We start from the raw sequence: 16,773 nt of genomic DNA, 5'->3' as shown, positions 1-16,773 counted from the left end.
AGAGGCTCTCAAGCAAGTTTCTCAGTTACTCCAGATAGGGGCTATTCAGCCAGTCCCTGTGTCAGAAAGGGGCTTCGATTTTATTCTCGCCTGTTCCTAGTACCAAAGAAGGGGAACACGTGGAGACCAATTTTGGATTTATCTATCCTCAACACTTATCTGGACATTCCCAAGTTCAAGATGTTGACGTTACAGCAACTGTTACCTCTGCTGGGCAAGGATCACTGGATGGTAACTTTGGATCTCAAGGAAGCTTACCTTCATGTGCCCATAAGGCTAAGTTGCAGAAAGTATCTGCGGTTTCGAACTGGAGATTTTCATTATCAGTTCTCTGCATTGCCCTTTGGCTTATCTACTGCGCCAGAGTATTCACAAAGGTTCTGGCTCCAGTGATAGCTTACTTCAGGCTTCAAGGCATTCAAATTTATCCTTACTTGGACGACTGCCTGATTCTGGCTCAAGGAAAAGAACACCTTCTACAGCATCTGGAATATGTCATAGCAGTGCTAAGATGCCTAGGGTATTCTGTGAACGAAATAAAGTCCAGTCTAGTACCCTCTCAAGACATGTGCTTTCTGGGTGTGAGACTGAATACAGCAGCCCAGATGGCCTTTTTAACCCCGGACAAACAAAAGAGTCTGTCACTTTACTTCCATCAACTATCTCATCAGTCCGTGCTGACTGCAAGGACAGTCCTTCAAGCATTAGGGTTCATGGCATCTTGTATTCTGGTGCTTCCCAATGCCAAACTGCATATGAGGAAGCTGCAATGGTATCTCAAAAATGTATGGACACAGCACTGCCAAGATTTGGACACTGTCATTCAAATAATACCTTGCCTTCAAAAGGAATTCTTGTGGTGGGCTCAGGAATGTCACCTAAACAAGGGACTCTCTGTGACCCGGCCAGAGGCGAGTCAGATTTTAACGACAGATGCCTCGGACACTGCTTGGGGAGCTCATCTAAATGGAAAGTGGATACAAGACAAGTGGCCTGCCAGACTACAGCATCTACATATCAACATGAAGGAGATGTTAGCAGTCCAGTTTGCATTGATGGCGTTCAAGGAGTTACTTCTTCCAGGGCAGGTGTTGATTCTGACAGACAACACAACTGTCATGTGGTACATCAACAAGCAAGGGGGAACACATTCTTATCCTCTATGCAGGCAAGCAATGATTTTATGGGAGACTGCTAAGCCTGCAACTGACTCTTCAGGCAAGGTTTCTGCCAGGAGCACAGAACTCCCTAGCAGATGTATTAAGCAGACAAATCATGGATCCCCACGAGTGGAAACTGGATCTTCATGTATTTCAGAAATTGACAGTGTCATGGGGAACTCCAGACATAGATCTGTTCGCTTCTCCACTAAACCACCAGCTGCCAAAGTATTGCACAAAGGGGTTTCATCACACAGCTTGGAAAGTGGATGCTCTGTCTTTCAGTTGGAAAAACCTTCATGTCTATGCTTTTCCACCTCTACCTCTTCTTCCAAAGGTATTACTAAAGGTCAGACAGGACAGGCCAAGGATGATTTTGATAGCTCCAGATTGGCCTCGCAACACTGGTACCCACTTCTAAGGAGTCTTGTAAAGAAGCCTCCATGGCCTTTACCTCTGATTCCTCATCTGTTATCTCAGAAGGACGGTCATCTGCTCAATGTCAAGCTTCAATCTCTCCATCTCACAGCTTGGCATATTCTGTGTTGAAACATGGAAGGTCTCAGCTTCCTCAACAAGTTTTAAATGTGATTTTGGAAGCTAGAAGGCCTAGTACTAGGAGAGTGTAAAAATGGAAGAGATTTTTATTTTGGTGTACAGCAAAGAATTTGGAGATTTCAGAGCCTAATTTGAGTGTGGCTCTTCAATATCTTACTGAGTTATTGGACAAAGGTTTGTCTTTCTCTTCCATAAAGATTCATGCTGCAGCAATTTCAGCTCACTATGATTGTGACCCACCTTTGTTTTCGCATCCTTTGTTCAAGCAGTTTCTTAGAGGGCAAAGAATATAAGACCCCCACGTGAGCTCCTACTCCTGCTTGGGATCTCAATTTTGTGTTGGAAAAACTTACTCTACAACCTTTTGAGCCGGCAGCTACTGCTGAATTGAAATATTTGTCATGGAAGACGGCTTTTCTGTTGGCTATTACTTCTGCAAGAAGGGTGTCTGAGTTGCAGGCCCTTATGGCAGTAGAGCCCTTTTTGATTTTCCATAAGGACAGGGTATCATTACGTACTAATCCTTCCTTTATGCCTAAGGTGGTTTCTAGTGTGGCTTTAAACCAAACTATTCATTTGCCTACATTTTTTGCAGATCCTCAAAATAAAGGGGAAAAGATTTTGCACACTTTCGATGTACACAGGCAATTGCGTTATTATTTGAGCAGGACTAAAGATTTTAGGCAGTCTCAGCAGTTGCTTGTTTCTTTTGCTTTAAGTTCACAGGGCAAACCTGTGTCAAAACAAACTATTTCTAGGTGGATTGGCTTTTGCATTGCATTTTGTTATTCCCATCATGGCAAAGAGGTTCCAGCTGGGATTAGGCCTCATTCCACTAGGGCTACTGCCACTTCAACAGCATTTCTAAGGGGGGTGGCAACTAAGGATATTCTGGAAGCAGCTACTTGGAGTTCAGTGCATACTTTCTCTAGGCATTATCACCTGCCTATATACTCTAAGACTAGAGCTGGTTTTGCCACAGCTGTTTTACAAGGCATGTTGTCAGCTCCTGCTACTTTATAATTTGCCAGCCTCCTTACCTCTGCTTTGGGATTCTACCCAATAGTCAGGACTGCAGCAAGGGAAGACGAAGAACATAGTACAGTTTTGTACCTACCATAAATGTAGATGTTCGAGGATTCCCTTGCTGCAGTCCAATTTACCTCCCTCCTTCCCTCTGTGTTTCAGGGTGGTTGTGTAGGTGCCTTTACATGCTTATATTTTTGTATATATATTACTGTATATATTGTACATGTTTATTGGTGCAGGTTGTTTTTGGGACTTGTCTTTTTGGGTCTTCTGACATCTGGGGCAAGAAAAGACTGAGGAAATGACGTCGGTCATGCGCATTAGTACCCTGACGTACTGACGTCAGTCTAAGGCGCCATGACCGACGTCAGCCTTATACTCTGGTATTCGGGCCGACTGGGACGCGGACTATACCCAATAGTCAGGACTGCAGCAAGGGAATCCTCGAACATCTACATTTATGGTAGGTACAAAACTGTACTTTTTAAGGAGTTACACCACTTGCAGATCTGAGTGATGTGCCTTTGCTGACACTGAACCGTAGATCTTGTTGCTTCACTTACTTCAGAAAGTTTGATGTTCTTCGTGTTTCACTGTTGCAGTCATCACATTTGGGTTATCTGCCTGCAGGTAGCCCTCAGCCGGCCTAAATACCAGAGTCTTCAGATTTCTGCATTGGATGCTGTCGCTTCTTCCATGATGTCAGGTCGTCAGGGGTATAAAACATGCACCCGACACCATTACATTAGTCTTTCTTGCCGTGCGGTGCCTGAAGCAGAAGCAGTTTGCAAGTGCCGGTTGGCCGTCTCCTGAAATTTTCGTTTTCAAGTTTCAGACCCGAAGTCTTCAAAAAAGATAAGTACCCTGTTGGGGATCCTTTTTCTTGCTCTAACCGATGTCAGTAAAAGTTAACAATTGTCTTGCCTGTGGAAAGCAAATACCTCATAGAGATTTTCACTCTTACTGCATCCCCTGTTTAGGCCCAGACCGCGACGTCCCTCGCTGTCGGTTTTGTGCCTTGTTCAATGCCCGAGCTATTCGTCGTCGGGCTATTTTTGTAGCCAAATACTTTCGTACTTGATCTCCGTACTCTGAAATGGCTTCGTTAACCCATCCAACTACCGATCTTCCGAAAAAAACGTAAGGATAAAGACAGAGACAGACCGCATAGGTCCAAAACTGCCGACGATGCTTCCATTAAGCTAGACGCCAGTCCAACGGTACTCAGTGAGGCGCTTTTGCAGCCCCTGATACCCACTACTTCAGATTCACAGGCCTCTACTGAGACCCATTCGGAGTCCAGTATGCCGCGAGATGCTTCTTCGACTATGGAACCTGCGGATGTCTCTACCTTGGATGGGTCTGGAGCCAGTATGCAGGCACCGGCTTTTGAGGGTGTATTCAGGCCTATAGGCATTCATATTAAACCGAAGCCATCATTTCCATCCAGAAGTTCCGAATTCCTCAGGCCAAAAACTCGCACTACGCCTAGAAAACAGATGACCAATCCACAGACTCAGGCCCATATGCCTCAAAAACAAATGATTAGAATGGCTGAGACCTTATTACCTTAATTAGGGGAAGCCAGCCTTCCCTCTCTGAGACCTAGAACTGATTTTCTTTCTGATTCTTCTGATCAGGAATCTGATATCTCTGCTCCTTCTGATTACCAGGATTTGCCCTTATCTACTTATGAGGATTCTGATGCAGAGGATTCCATTCCCTCTGTTTCCCCGCCAGAAGATTTTTCTTTCGGTGAAACCTTGCATACTCTTAGGGAGCATTTCCGCTTGGAAAGCTAGGATTATTCTGAGTCCAAAAAGAAACTTTGGGAATTCTTACTCCTGCCTGAACACAGGCCTTTAGCTATCCCTCCTGTTCTGGACATTGTAGATGATGCTTTCTTGGAATCTAGCCTTACCCTAGACACTTTACCTCCAGCTCCCAGAAAACCTGGCAGGTACTACAGAGTACCTGACTCTCACAAGTTCCTCTTCAAAATCCTTCTGCGGACCTAGAGAAGATTTCCCAAGGACCAAAAAGCATTAAGGCTACTGCTGCCAAAAATCCTACCCTGCTGATAGAGATTCTAGAGCCTTAGACAGATGGGGTGGCCTAATGGTTAAGGTGTTTGCCTTACAAACACAAGGTACAGGGTTTGAGTCTCACAAGGGATAATTGGCTAGGCTTAAAAAATGGCTCGCTAGGGAAATTAGCCTAGTACTCTAATCTATGAATCTAAGGGGGTGTGGTATTTGTCAGCATGGAAGGAGATGGTCAGAAGACCATGCAGTTTAAATTCTCATCTAGATCAAGGGAGGTCATAGTCTCCCTATACTCATCACTCATCAGACCAATGATTGAGTACAATGCCCCATTCGGAATGTATCTGACCCGACACTTGCAGCAGCTGGAGAGGCCACAAAAGTTCCTCACCAAAAGGATAAAGGGTCTCAAACATCTGTCCTATGCTGCCCGACTGAAAGAACTCCAGCTCTATTCAGTCGCTTACCGCTTGCTCAGAGGTGACCTTTGCCTAACATACAAGGCCATGTCAAACCCAGATTTGATGAATATGCTTCACCTCAAAAAATCTAGATCTGTCAGAGCCACAAGGGCGGAGACTTAAACCTCGACACGGCTATTAATAGGACGTGCTGGAGGGATAGATTCATCACCCAAAGACTCCCTATGCTGTGGAATAAAATCCCGGTATATGTGAGGCAGAGCACCTCGCTGGCCTTGTTCAAGAGAAATCTTGACCAATGGATGGGAGATCGCAGATATACCCCAGGGATTACCTCAGTGTCACTGCTCGACAGAGGCACAGCAAAATAATGGGTATAGTTCCCCATACTAAAGGGGTGGCGTAAGCCACAAAACTATGGGCTAGGCTTGTAAATGCCCTCGGGCAGATAGCCTAGTATGAACCTATGAACTTCTGCTACTGTGACCATTAGGGCTTTAAATTGCCAGCTTCATATGTTAAAGTATCAGCAGCATATTATGGGACTACTTAAACAGAAAATGATGTTGATTCCTGACTGTGCTGAACACAAAGACTTGCAAGATTTAATGCATTCTGCAGAACAAGTTGGTAAACATACTTTACAATGTGGTTTTGACGCTTTAGAAGCATCTTGCAGGGCTGCTGTCACTGGGTCTGTACTTAGAAGGCATGCTTGACTTAAGGAACAAAACTTGCCAGATCATGTTAAAGCTAAATTACTGGATGCTCCCTTAAACCAAGACCGCCTTTTTGGCAACAAAGCAGAAGAAGTTCTCAAAAGGATGGAGGAAAAAGCTAAATCTATGCAAACTGTTAAAGATTTCATACAAGTACAGCCTCCCACATTCAGTAGGCATTGGCCTTCAAAGAAATGGTCCTTTCCAGTCCCTTCCAGGACTTCAGTCCAAACCCAGGAACAGCAGACCACCAAGGCTACAGTCTCAGGCTACGTACAGATCTAAGCAGTGGGGGGCTCCCACTTCCAAAGCAGGGAGTAGTAAGCCACTCCCCTATGGAAAAATGGCACAATGACTTAATCTTAACCCTTCCAAGCCCTGCTCAACTACCTGCTCCCTTAGGAGGAAAGCTCGCCCTGCATGCAAAAAACTGGGAACTCCCAGGACAAACAGGTTTTGAACATCTGTTTCCCAAGGATACAGATTCCACTTCCACACACTACCAACCCCAAATGGTTGCCCAGACCTACCCCCAAATCAATGGACAGAGGCCCAACAGCAGGTTCTCTCTCTTCTCAGTATCAGGGCTATTCAACCTGTCCCAGCAGAACAAAGGGACAAGGTTTTTAGTCAAGACTTTTTCTGGTACCCAGAAAAGACAACTCCTGGCATCCTGTCCTGGACCTCTCTATTCTCAACACCTTTCTGGTGGTTCCAAAATTCAAAATGCTAACTCTTCAACAGCTTCTTCCTATGCTAGCCAAGGTTAACTGGCTGCAACCCTAGACTTAAAGGAAGCTTACCTGCACATCCCAATAAGAGGATCCTGCAGACAATACCTGCATTTCAGGGCGGGCTCCATACACTTTCAGTTCTTTGCACTTCCCTTTGACTTATCTACTGTGCCCAGGGTGTTCACAAAGTGTCTAGCTCCAGCCATTGCATTTTGCAGGTAGAGAAATATTCAAATTTACCCATACTTGGACGATTACCTGATTCAGGCAGAAAGCCAGGACTTGCTATTACAACACCTGGCATTCATAAAGAAACTTCTAACCTCGCTTGGGTAAACCATCAATGAAAAGAAATCTCACCTAGTACCTTGCCAACAGATTGTATTCGTGGGAGCAAGCTTGAACACAACTTCCCAGATGGCATTCCTCACTCTGGAGAAACAAGTTTATTTGACAACCTACTTCAAACTATTGGCCTCAAAACCCCAGCTATCTGCAAGGAAAATACTGCTAGCTCTGGGGTTCATGGCCTCTTGCATTCTACTAATTCCATATGTAAGACTGCATATGAGGAAACTCCAATGGTATCTATAAAGCCTATGGTGTCAACATTCTCAGGACCTGGAAACGATGATTCCTATCATTCCTTGTCTAAGGACAGAGTTCCTTTGGTGGGCAGAGGCCTGCTACTACAACAAGAGACTCCCTTTCACTCTACCCCCTGCCGCCCAAACCCTAACAACAGACGCATCAGACTATGCATGGCGGGCTCACATGGCAGGCCAACTGCATTCAGTGCAAATGGAACCTGAGACAGATGCACCTGCATATCAATCAAAAAGAAATGTTAGCTGACAGAATGCTCTGACAGCCTTCAAAGACCGTACTCTTCCAGGACAACTATTGGTAAAAACAGACAACGCCACAGGTATGTGGTACATGAATCATAGATTCATAGATTCATACTAGGCTAACTGCGCTTGTGAGCCATTTTAATCCTAGCCACTTATCCCTTGTGAGACACAATCCCTGCACCTTGTTTGTAAGGCAAACACCTTAACCATTAGGCCACCCTCCCAACCTCCAAATAAGTTGCCTGTTCTGGGACTTGAACCATGAACACCTGCATGCAAGGCCACAACTCTAACCACTACACTATCCCAAACAAGCTGGGGGGAACCCACTCGTACCCTCTCTGCAGACTAGCCATGGCTCTGTGTTACACAGCCTTGAGCTACCAAGAACGCCTACAAGCACAATTCATGCCAGGCAAACTAAATTCACTGGCAGATGACTTAAGCAGAAATCTCATGCACCCACACGAATGGAAACTAGAACCCAAAATATTCAACCTCTTGAGTAACAAATGGGGGACTCCAGAGGTAGACCTCTTTGCCTCCCCTCAGAAATACCAATTGAACAAATTCTGCACAAGAACTCCCCACAGTCAAGCTTGGAAAGTGGATGCCCTGTCCTTTACTTGGGAAAGCATCTCAGTTTATGCCTTTTCCCCCTCTGCCTCTCCTCTCGAAGGTTCTACTAAAGATCAAACAGGACAAGCCAAGGACAATACTGATTGAACCAGACTGGCCACGCCAGCACTGGTACCCCCTCTTGTGCAGTATGACACTGCTACAACCAAGTCACCTGCCTCAGACCACTTACCTGCTGTCCCAGCAGGCGAGCCAGATTCTGCACCCTCAGCTTGCCCTCAGTCGGCCTGATTAACAAAGTCTTGGGTCCTGTGTCAGTTGCTGTCCCTTCTTTCATAACGTCAGGTCGTCAGGGGTATAAAACAAGCAGCCGATGCCATTATATCAGTCTTTCTTGCCACGCGGTGCCCGAAGCAGAAGCAGTTCAAATGTGCTGGTCGGCCGACTCCTGAAATTTTCATTTTCGAGTTTCTGAACCGAAGTTTTCAACTAAAAGCTAAGTACCCTATTGGGGAAACTTTTTCTTGCTCCTTACTGATGTCAGTAAAAGTTAATAATTGCATTACTTGTGGGAAGCAAATACCTCATAAGGATTTTCATTTGTACTGTATTCCTTGCCTCGGCCCTGACCACAATGTGCCTTGCTGTTGGTTTTGTGCTAAATTTAATCAGCGCACAATTAAACGTTGGTATATTTTTGCTTCTAAATATTTTGGCTCAAGATTTAACTGTCCAGAAATGTCGTTGGTTAGCAATCCGACTACCGGAATACCTAAAAAACGCAAAGAAAAAGACAGAGACCGTCGAGGTCCAAAACCGACGACGCTTCTTCTAAGCCTGTCGCCAGTTCGCTGGTGCTCAGTGAGGCACTTTCAAAGCCCCTGATACCCGCTTCTTCTGATTCACAGGCCTCTACTGAGACTCTGAGTAAGGGACTCTGGCTAACAAAGTTTGCAGATGACTGCAAACTGGGAGCCATTATTGAATCCCCAAATGATGTGGTTACTCTACAAAAGGGCCTTACAGAAACACATGCTTGGTGCCAGAGCCATGGGCTCAAGCTCAATGCCAAGAAATGTATAGTTATCCTCTTTGGAGAAAAAACATGTACCCGTGAATTACCATATAGGTGGCAGTACACTAAACACCGAAAGTGTGATAAGAGACTTAGGGACACAGGTGGATAGTGGTCTCACCTTCGATAACCACATCACCACAACAGTCAGGAAATCCTTCTATCTGGCACACCTCATCACTAAGGGCTTTTCATCCAGAAAAAAGGAGGTCATTGTCCCACTGTACTCATCCCTCATTAGACCCATTATAGAATACAACGTCCCGTTTGGTATGTACCTCTCAAGACATCTGCAACAACTGGAAAGACCGCAGAAATACCTCACTAAAAGAATCACAGGCCTAAAGCAGATGCCCTACGCTGACCGCTTTAAAAAACTCCAGCTATACTCTGTCGCATATCGTCTACTCAGAAGCGATCTCTGCTTAACACACAATGCCATGTCAAACCCAGAGCTGTTGGACATGCTACACTTAAAGAAATCCCAATCCCTCAGAACCACATGCACCAGGGATCTAAACCTTGTCATCACAATAAACAAAACATGCTGGATTAAATGACAAATTGTAAGTTTTCCATTTTCTAAATCACACTATACATTTTTTTGTAGGTAGTTTGAGTTTTAGTTGCCTACAATTATTTGATTACATTTTCAATCTCTTGTTAATAACTTGTTCCTTTCGTAGGACAGGAAGTGATGTCATTTGATTCTCATTGGAACATGTATATAAATTACTGGCTTTTGCCATGGTTCTTTTCCATACTACTGAAGAAAGCTATATGCTGAAACCGGTCTAGTCACTTGTTCTAACAATAAACCTATTTCAGCTCATCTTTGGTGCTGGCGTTTTTATTTTGAAACCTCTTCAAAAGGAATCTTGATGATTGGATGGTAGAAAGGAAATTCATCCCGGGGATCACGTCAGTCTCCCTGCTAGACAGGGGTCCAGGGAAGTAAATAGTGTGGGAAGAAATAGCCAGGGAATTGTTATGGCTAGGCTTGTATAGGCCCTAGGGCTGATAGCCTAGTACCAACCTATGAACCCATTCAGAGTCCGGTATGCCGCGAGATGCTTTAGTTATGAAATCCGCGGATGTCTCTACCTTAGATGGGTCCGGAGCGGCTGTGCAGGCACTGGCTTCTGAGGGTGTTTTCAGGCCTACAGATTTGTATATTAGACCAACGCCATCTTCAAAACTAAGGCCAAAATCTAAATCTAAATAACCGACTCCTGGGCCACATATGCAGGCCCCTATGCCTAAAAAAACAAATGATCAAAATGGCTGAAGATTTAATTACTCTGATCAGGGGTAGCCAACCCCCTTCTTCTAAGAGGCCTAGGCAAGACATTGATTATGAATCTTCTGAACAGGATTCTATTTCTTCTGACTCTTCTAATGAACAGGATTTGCCTATTCCTACTTATGAGGACTCTGATGTAGAGGATTCCATTCCTTCTGCCTCTCTCCCTAAGGATTTTTCTTTTGGGGAAACTTTACATGCCTTAAGGAAACATTTCCACTGGGAAAGTCAGGATTTCTCTGAATCTAAAAAGAAACTTGGGGAGTTTCTTCTATTTCCTCAGCATAGGCCTTTGGCTATGCCTTCTGTTCTAGACATTGTTGATGATGTATTTTCAGAATCTAGTATGACTCCTGATTCTCTGCCTCCAGCTCCTTGTAAGCCAGACAGATACTACAGGGTTTCCTGACTCCCATAAATTCCTTTTCAAAAACCCTATTGCTGATCCTGAAACCATTTCTCAGGATCCCAAGGGCATTAAGGCCTCTACTGCCAAAAATCCAACCCCTTCTGATAGACTCCAGGGCGCTGGATAGATGGGGTAAAAAGGTTTACACGTTTGCAACCCTGGAAATCAGGGCTTTAAACTGTCAATTTCATATGCTTAAATATCAACAGCATATCATGGGACTACTTAAACAGAAAATGATGTTAATCTCTGACTGTGTGGAAAATAAAGAATTGCAGGATTTATTGCATTCAGCTGAACAAGTTGGAAAACATACTTTGCAGTGTGGTTTGCAGTGTGGTTTTGATTCCTTGGAGGCCTCTTGCAGGGCTGCTGTAACTGGATCTGTGCTAAGAAGGCATGCTTGGCTCAAAGAGCAAACTCTGCTTGACCATGTTAAAGCAAAGTTGTTGGATGCTCCTTTGCAACAGAACCGTCTCTTTTGTAATAAGGCAGAAGAAGTGTTAAAAAAGATGGAAGATAAAGCTAAATCTATGTAAACTGTGAAATATTTCTTACAAGTGCAACCTCCAAGATTTAGTAGGCACTGGCCTACTAAGAACTGGTCCTTTCCAGTCCTCTCGAGAGCTGCTCAAGTCAAATCAAGACATTCCAAAGTCCCCAGGTTTCAGTCACAAGGAACTTTTAGAACAAAACAATGGGGTGCCTTCACCTCCAAATCTGGAAGCAACAAGGCACCTCCCTATGGTAAACAGTCTCAATGACTTCCCTCTACAATCACCAAGCAATTACCTCTTAGCCGCCACTTTGAGGGAAAAGTAGCACTTCATCCACGAAACTGGCAACTTATTCCCCAGGACAAATGGGTTTTAAACATAGTATCCCAGAGATACAGATTTCACTTCCACACGTTGCCAATCCCAAACGGATGGCCAGATCTGCCCCCAAGTCAGTGGGCAGAGGCCCAGAAACAAGTTCTGTCCCTCATGAACATGGGGCTATTCAACCAGTTCCAGAAGAGGGAAAAGGACAAGGTTTCTATTCCAGACTTTTTCTGCTACCCAGAAAAGACAAATCATGGCATCCAATTTTGGACTTATCCACTCTAAACACATTTCTGGACATTCCAAAATTCAAGATGCTGACTCTTCAACAGTTACTACCTATGCTAGGCAAAGATGCCTGGTTGGTAACTCTAGACTTAAAAGAGGCTTACCTGCATATCCCAATCAGGGAATCTTGTAGAAGATACCTACGCTTCAAAGCAGGCTACTTGCATTACCAGTTCTCTGCACTGCCCTTTGGCTTATCTACTGCACCCAGAGTCTTCACAAAGTGCCTGGCACCAGTAATTGCATTTTGCAGGCAAAGAAATATTCAAATATATCCATACCTGGACGATTGTCTAATTCAGGCTGAAAACAAGGACATTCTTCTAAAGCATCTGGCATTTGTAAAAAGGGTTCTAACTTATCTGGGGTACACCATAAACGAAAAGAAATCACAACTGGTACCCTCTCAAAAAATTACATTCCTGGGTGCAAGCTTGAATACAACTGCCTAGATGACGTACTTTACGCCAGAAAAGCAAATTCAATTGATGACTTACTTCAAACAGGTGGCCACAAAAACCCACCTGTCTGCAAGAGAAATTCTGCAGGCCTTGGGGTTCAAGGCCTCCTGCATTCTTCTAATTCCATATGTAAGACTGCATACGAGGAAACTTCAGTGGTACTTAAAAAGTTAATGGAGTCAACATTGTCACAGCCTGGAAATAATGATTCCTGTTATGCCTTGCCTGCAACTACAGTTCCTATGGTGGGCAGAGGCCTGCTACCAAAACAAGGGACTGCCATTCACTCCACCCCCTGCCGCCCAAACCCTAACAACAGATGCATCAGACTATGCTTGGGGGGGCTCATCTGGCAGGGAAGTGCATTCAAGGCAAATGGAACCCAAATCAAATGCACCTACATATCAATCAGAAAGAGATGCTAGCTATACAGAATGCTCTGACAGCCTTCAAGGACTACCTTCATCCAGGACAACTAATGATAAAGACCGACAACACCACAGTTATGTGGTACATAAACAAGCAGGGGGGTACACATTCCTACCCCCTTTGCAGACTTGCCATGGCATTGTGGAACACGGTCTTGACCTATCAGATACAACTACAAGCTCAATTCCTGCCAGGAAAGCTAAATACTCTGGCAGACGAACTAAGCAGGAATCTTATGGACCCACACAAATGGAAATTGGAACAAAAATAAACTTCTAGATGGTCATGGTGCAGTTTGTCCTTCCATACCTACAGCAAGCAGATTGAGTGTACTCAGTGGACCTTCAGGATGCTGACCTTTATATCAAAATTGCCAAGCAGTCCACTTTGCAGCTAAGCTATAACAAAGGGCAAATTAGTATCCCAGGGATAAAAATTCAAAGGGAGATATTCCAGGGTGATTCTTTCTCATCGTTGTTTTGTGTCACACTTAACCCATTAAGCTGTTTACTTAACAGATTTAGGTTATAGCTACAGTGTAACTCAAGAAACCAACCATGTTTAAAGATATCAACATTTTATGGTTGGGGTGATTTAAAATTGTATAGCTTATCAGATGAGCCGACAGCACAACTCCACATGGTTAACACTTTATCAGATGATATAAGAATGACATTTGATATTGATAAATGTGCAAAGGCAGCATTTTAAAAAGTAAGCTGCAACACCAAAAAAATGTCAACCTGGAACAGGAATATTATACAAGGGATCATTAGCAGGAGAGAGTGTATATAAATATTTGGGAGTAGATGAAGGGTCAGCAATAAAATATGAAAAATGAGAATAATGTTCAGTAAGGAATATTTCAGAAGACTAAATCTAATATTGAAAACTGCCTTGATATCTAAGAATAAATGCCATATTTAAATCAATTTCTCCTTCCTGTTCTAATTTACAGCTTTAATGTGATTGACTGTCCCCAAAAAATATTGAATCGGTTAGGCATGAAAGCAAGAAAAATGCTTCTTTGCTTATTAAATGATGTATAAAAAGACCAATATTATGTGTTCCTAACTCTGAAGGAGGTTTTGGCTTCCCTGAAATTGACTACATTTATATATATGCAGTCTTAGGACTGCATACATATCTGCTGACCTCATCAGGTCCGAACATAGACTTTTACTTTTTACTAAGATGGCATCTTTGTCTGGTTTATCCAAAGCATTTAACAATATAACAATAATCATACAGAACATTATATCCAAAAAGTATTCTAAGAACTAAACCAGCATAGGAATGGAGCATGGAGATTCTGCCGATAGGGATGACTGCAATTAGGGATACAGACAATAGGCAAGAGGGGGCTGGAATTTATTGGAGAAAACTGACAAAGGAACCAAGGTATTGGGAGCAAATAACTAGAGACGGAAAGATGTTAGAATGTGAAGGCACCAATAATTTATTTGGACTGCAGTTTAGAGATTGCCTTCCCTATTGGGGATTGATATCAGAGTGTAGGCAAAGAAAAAGAAATAGGGGGATGGTCCTAGAATTTTTAATAGAATCTAGAACAGAAGCTGCCATTAATAGAGAAATAATTAGTAGAGCATTTAAAATATTGCACAATAACTATAAGAATCAATCAGAGGAGGTTAGAAAGGATTGGGAAGAGAGACTGGATAAGCAATTCACAAAGGAGGAGGGTATATGTATGTCTTCCAAATATGCAACAAAATCTAGAAGATTTAGGATTTTTGCCTGGAAATGTTTTCATAGAAGTTTTTATACCCCCAGTAGACTCCAAAGAATTTTTCTCAGGCAGACAGCAAACGTTGGAGCTGTGAAGGGGAAGAAAGAGGTAATTGGGAACATATTTTCTGGGAGTGCGGTGTATTTGGAGGACTTTAAGGATTCCCAGCAGGATGCAGTGATGGAGATGCTGGGTGAGCAGGTTGGTCTGGCGACGGAGATGATTTTTCTGAGCTATGATACAGAATCAGAACTGCCTAGACCTGGTAAGGCCTTGTTGTGTCTAATAATACTAGCTGCCATAAAAGCAATTACTAGTAAATGGAAATCAAAATCTAAACTAACTATGTTGGAAGTACTGAATATAGTAACAGAGATTAAAAAAATGGAATTGAGATCTTTAGAAAAGGGTAGGAGCAAAGTACATAGGACAAAAATTGGAATTGTGGGAACAATACATACAAGGGAGGAAGGAGGTTTAAAAGTTGGCAGGACTTAAATGAACTATGTAATGTTTGAGTGAGAAAGATTGGGTAGATTATAAGTGATGTCAAATGCTTGCAAATAGGAGTGTATCGGTGTGGTTTGTTTTCATTGATATAAATGTACGATTGCTTGTGTAGTAAGTTATGGTTTAATAAAGATGTTCCTTGCTTAAAAAAGGCAGGAACTGAACAATGTATGTAATGTTGCTTAGGTTATATGGTGTATAGCAGTATATGTGAAGTATGTTTGTTATGTTAATATGGTTTGATTACTTTTATATAAATGTAAATTTGTCTATGTCACAAGTGATAATTCAATAAAGGTGTTTGAAAAAAAAAAACATATAAGAATAAAGCAGGAATGGAAATCAAACCAGAGGCAGACAAAAATCAGATAGCAACTAAAAGTGCCAAAAAACAAAAGAAAGAACGTATATAAAGAAAAATATCAGATGAGAAGGAAAGAAAATTAGAAAGTCTACAAATATAGTGGCAAGGATAGAGTTCTTCTGGAACTACCTCATGCTGACCAAGTTTTGACAAAGGAATGGTTGAGGAGAGGTGATTTAAAAGCAAAAGCTGAAGGGCTAATTATGTCAGCCCATTATAGTGAACTTGCATATTTGTTGGCTTGCAATGTCCATTAAAAAGTGCGAGAAACAGACAAATGCAGGTTCATGGACTGTATACTGAAATCACAGTACAGTGAACTCTCAGTTAACCGGCACTTATGGGGATTGGCAGATGCCGAATAACTGTAGATCTGAAGTTGTTAATCTTCTTCCTATTCATCACTGATGGGTCCGGTTCTGAGCCCTCGGAACCGAGTCGGCCTTGTTCCAAGCTTGCGTACACCAAAAACTCTCAAGCTAAGCTGCTACCCACAATGCCCTTTGCTCAGTTACCTGAGATCTCGTTTGCTGCACAGCCATATAGCAGCGTTTCACCGAGCTCTCCAGCTAAGTGCTTTTTTCATATATATATATATATATATATATATATATATATTTTTTTATATGTATATATATATATATATATATATATATATATATATATTTAATAGTTTCAAAAAGTTTTTTCTTCTTTATAACTTGTTCTTGTTGTTCTATATTGCTACTGCTCTACCCACAGTATTTCTCTCTTACCATTGTTGGTAATTTCTTGGTATCTCTAACTTTTTCTTCCTTTACGGTATCTTGTTACCATTCTTAGTATTTGCTTTTTCTCTCCATTTCCTCTCTTTCCTCTCTCTGTCCCTTGTGTGCGAAAGTGTATTTTGGAATGTCTGAAAAGAAGGGAACTAAGAGATTTAAACACTGCTCTTCCTGCAGTGGTAAACTGCCGAATAGTGACCTCCTGTTTGGGAGTTCCGCATTTGTTGACGAAACCCCCGTGTGATATTTGTGCTAGTTTCCATCGGACGCTGAATGAATGTCATGACAAACTTATTTTAAAGGGCCAGCTGGCTTTGCCTTTTTCAGAGGCCATTTCTGCGACAAAGGTCTCAGCCCCTCCTGCTTCGGATAAGAAACGTCTGCGATCGGACCCCTCTTCACCGGCTGGTGACAGAGGTAAAAGTCACAAGCACAAGGCCTATAAGTCATCATCTGAACACTGTTCTGCCTCCTTGGTGCTGACTACCACATTGGC

At 42.8% G+C, this 16,773-nt stretch overlaps 1 protein-coding gene across 1 annotated transcript in view; it reads left to right on the top strand.

Moving 5' to 3' along the window:
- The window catches only part of PDSS1 (decaprenyl diphosphate synthase subunit 1), a 1,043,091-nt gene that overhangs the window by 348,556 nt on the left and 677,762 nt on the right, over window positions 1-16,773 (top strand). The window lies entirely within an intron of this gene.

This window comes from Protopterus annectens, chromosome 3.part0 (genome assembly GCF_019279795.1).
Source record: "Protopterus annectens isolate FY-2018-M chromosome 3.part0, PAN1.0, whole genome shotgun sequence".
NCBI classification, from domain to species: domain Eukaryota; kingdom Metazoa; phylum Chordata; order Ceratodontiformes; family Protopteridae; genus Protopterus; species Protopterus annectens.
Note: the sequence above shows the minus strand (reverse complement) of the source record. Positions and strands in the feature narration are given on the sequence as shown.